Below are 3,274 nucleotides of genomic sequence, written 5' to 3'. Positions count from 1 at the left end.
CTCTGCGCGCGGCGGCGGCGTCCGCAGCGGGGCCTGGAACGAAAAGGCCGACGTCAGCCGCGCTATCAACCCCACTCCAGCCGGCGGTCGGCCTGCCTCGATTTACACCTCGGCTTTGCCGCCCTCCCTAGCCGCCGCGGAGGCGCACACTGTGATCCCAGTACGCTGGCAGGCTGAGGCAGGAGAATCAGCCACCCTGGGCAATTTAGCAAGACCCTAGTTCTAAAATCAATAAATAAGAACAGGGCCGGGGATTTAGCTCAGTGGTGCCGCCACCTGCCTCGCAAGTGCAAGGTCCTGAGTTTGATCCCCAGTGCCAATAAAATAAATAAACAAAAAAATTTAATATTTTTAGAATTTCAAAAGGCTGGGAATGCACAGTGGTCGTGTTCTGTGAGTGTCTTTATGAATTGATCAAATATCAGGTGAATGCTTCTTCTGAGTACTGCACAACGGAAAGGCGGGCTCAAAACATGAGTGTGGCTGGGAGTGGTGGTGCACTTGGAAGGCTGAGGCAGGAGGATCGCTGTGAGTTCGAGACCAGCCTGGGCTACATAGTGATTTCCAAGTCAGACTCAACTACATAGTGAGAACCTGTCTCAAACCCCCCCCCCCAAATAAAAAACCACATGAGTATGTCCTCACCCACCTTGTTCACCAGGCAACTTCTGGTTCTTCCTCAAAGTCAAAAGAGCCATGAAAGGTAAACATTTTATATCAGTTCAGGACATCGAGGCAGCCATGACAGTAAAGACACAAAAGAAGCCTTCCAGACTGCTTCAGATGGTGGCCAGAACAACAGGATAGTATAACCAAAACATGGAGAGGTGAGGTAGGTGGATCAATACCAATGTGTTTGTTTTTTTCGTAATTTAAACATTCACCGTATTTTTCAGCCATGACTGTGTATAGGCATATGTGGATGCCTGTAACCTCAGCCTCTCAGGAGGTAGAGAAGCAGGAGGATTGTAAATTCTAGGTTAAGCCAGACTGGGGAATTTAATGAGACCCTGTCTCAAAATAAAGCCCCCATGTTCAAGCCCCAGTACTGCAAAATAAATAATGAAATAAAAAAAGAAAAAGGGTAACCTTTTTGGACCTTATTTTCTTTTCCTTGGGAGAGGGAAGAAGAGAGAAGTCTGAAAAGTCTTACTTCCCCAATTTAGAGATGAAATAAAGTCTTATAAGATCTCTCTTCTCTTTCTCTCTCTCCATCACAGGCTTACTGAGTCTTACTGTTTTTTTGTTTTTTGTTTTGCGCCACCACGCCCGGTTCTGTTTTTTGTTTTTGAGATAGGCTCTTGCCATGTAGCCCAGGCTGGCCTAGAACTCACTGTGATCCTCCTGCCTCAGTCTCTCCAGCACTTTGTCTTTCAGAGAAAGGTTCCAGGCAAGTTCAAGGGCATGAATAAAACAAAGACCATGCCCCACCTGCTTTATATTTCCTTGGCAGGGGACCTGTGTTCCGGAAGTGGCCGTGGGAAGGAGCATCTCCCCTGGGCCAGGTGCTAGGTGGCACCCTGCTGTCTAAGGAATAAAGTTCAAACTCCCAAGTCCACTCTGAAATCCCAGCCTCACCCATCACCTTCAGCCTCTTGTGTAGCCGGCCTTGGGGTCAGAGCAGCACAGGTTTGGCTCCCTAGTGTGAACTGCCCAGCTCTCGGTTTCTTGGCCCTCGCAGTGTGTTCACAGGGGCTTGGCCGCTCGCCCTAGGCAGAGGCAGTTAGAGGACCCCAGCCTCCAAACAGCTGGAGGGCACCCTGTATTTGGCTCTTCCCAGATTCTCCCCTGCAGGGTCCACCAGAAGAGCTGCAGAGAGGCTCTATGGCAGGGAGATTCCCTATTAGGATTCCAGGGCCCACCCGGGCCTGTGGGCTCCAAGAGGGCCGAGGTGAGGCTTGAAAGTGGTATTTGCTGCCCCAAAGAGCAGATGGCAGCTGTGTAGTCCAGGCTGGCCTTGAATTTAAGGCAATCCTCCTGCCTCAGCTTTCTGACTGCTGGGATAAGTGGGTGTGTGCCACGACATCTAGCTCAAAATGTACCGTTTTTACTTTTTTTTTTTTTTTAACCTTTTGTTTTGTTTTTTAAGTGTCTCTGGGCATGATGGTTCATGCCTGTAATCCCAGCACTCAGGAAGCTGAGGCAGGAGGATCACTATAAGTGTGAGGTCAGCCTGGGCTACATAGTGAGCTTAAAGCCAGCTTGAACTGCACAGTGAGACTTGGGCCCTGCTCCTTGCCCTTGGTGGCACACAGCCCTCACCCTAACAATCTCCAGATCCTCCCCAATGACAGCTATGTCCCCACTGAGAGACACTGGTGGCACCATGGCACCTGTAGCCCCTGGCAACTCTATTCACTTTTTATGACTCGCCTATTCTACATACCTGTGTCAGGCTAATCATGCTCTGTCCTTGGTTTTTGTGGTTTTGTTTTTGCATTGTAAGGGATTGGACCCAGGCCTCCACATTGAGCTGCATCCCAGCCCTTGTTAAATTCCCGAGATAGCCCCTACATGTGATTTTCATGGACCCCTGCATTCTCAGGCCTCTGCCTGTGCACAGCCTGCTATGGGCTCCGTCCCTTGCTCCACTGGCTAACCCAGACCTTGCTCAAGACCCCGGAACCCTTTCCCGACCCCTCCCTGTGGGCTCACAGCCTCCTCCTGCTTTCCAGGGTGTGGGCCGCAGCTCTGTGTGATAGCTGTTCCTGGCCACCACTCCCCTTAGACTGCGTTCAGACTGGCTCTGGCTTGTTCATCTTTGTGTCCCTAGCCCTTGCCCCTAATGTGGAGTGGGAATAAGAGCCAACCCTTGCCAATGGCTCACCATATCTCCAGGGCTGCTACCTTGCATAAGCTTTAATCTTTCCAAGTCCTGTGAAGTCAGTGTTTGTTCTAGAGCTGAAATCCAAGAGCTGATCACTGAGCAGTGAGGGCAGAATCTGAACCCAGGAGCACCTGTCCCCAAAGTCCACACTACCATGCTTGGCTACAGCAGGAGTGGTTGGCTGGTAGCTACATGGATGGCTGCTGGCTCTCTAGAGCACCCGGGCTTTCACAATTGCCTATGTGAAATCCATGCCCATAGTTAACTTATTTTACTTCCTCATTTGTCTGGTTGAAATAGATTTTAATAGCCCACTTCCTTCTTACTCCTTTTTTTTTTTTTTTTTTTTTTTTTTTTTGGTACTGAGGATTAAACTCAGGACTTGGTGCTTGCAAAGCAGGCAATGGTGCCACTGAGCTCAATCCCTGGCCCTTACTCCCACTTCTA

Source organism: Fukomys damarensis, unplaced genomic scaffold, assembly GCF_012274545.1.
Source record: "Fukomys damarensis isolate Sample0158 unplaced genomic scaffold, DMR_v1.0_HiC HiC_scaffold_19, whole genome shotgun sequence".
Classification (NCBI taxonomy): domain Eukaryota; kingdom Metazoa; phylum Chordata; class Mammalia; order Rodentia; family Bathyergidae; genus Fukomys; species Fukomys damarensis.
The sequence above is the reverse complement of the archived record's forward strand: the minus strand, read 5'-3'. Positions refer to the sequence as shown.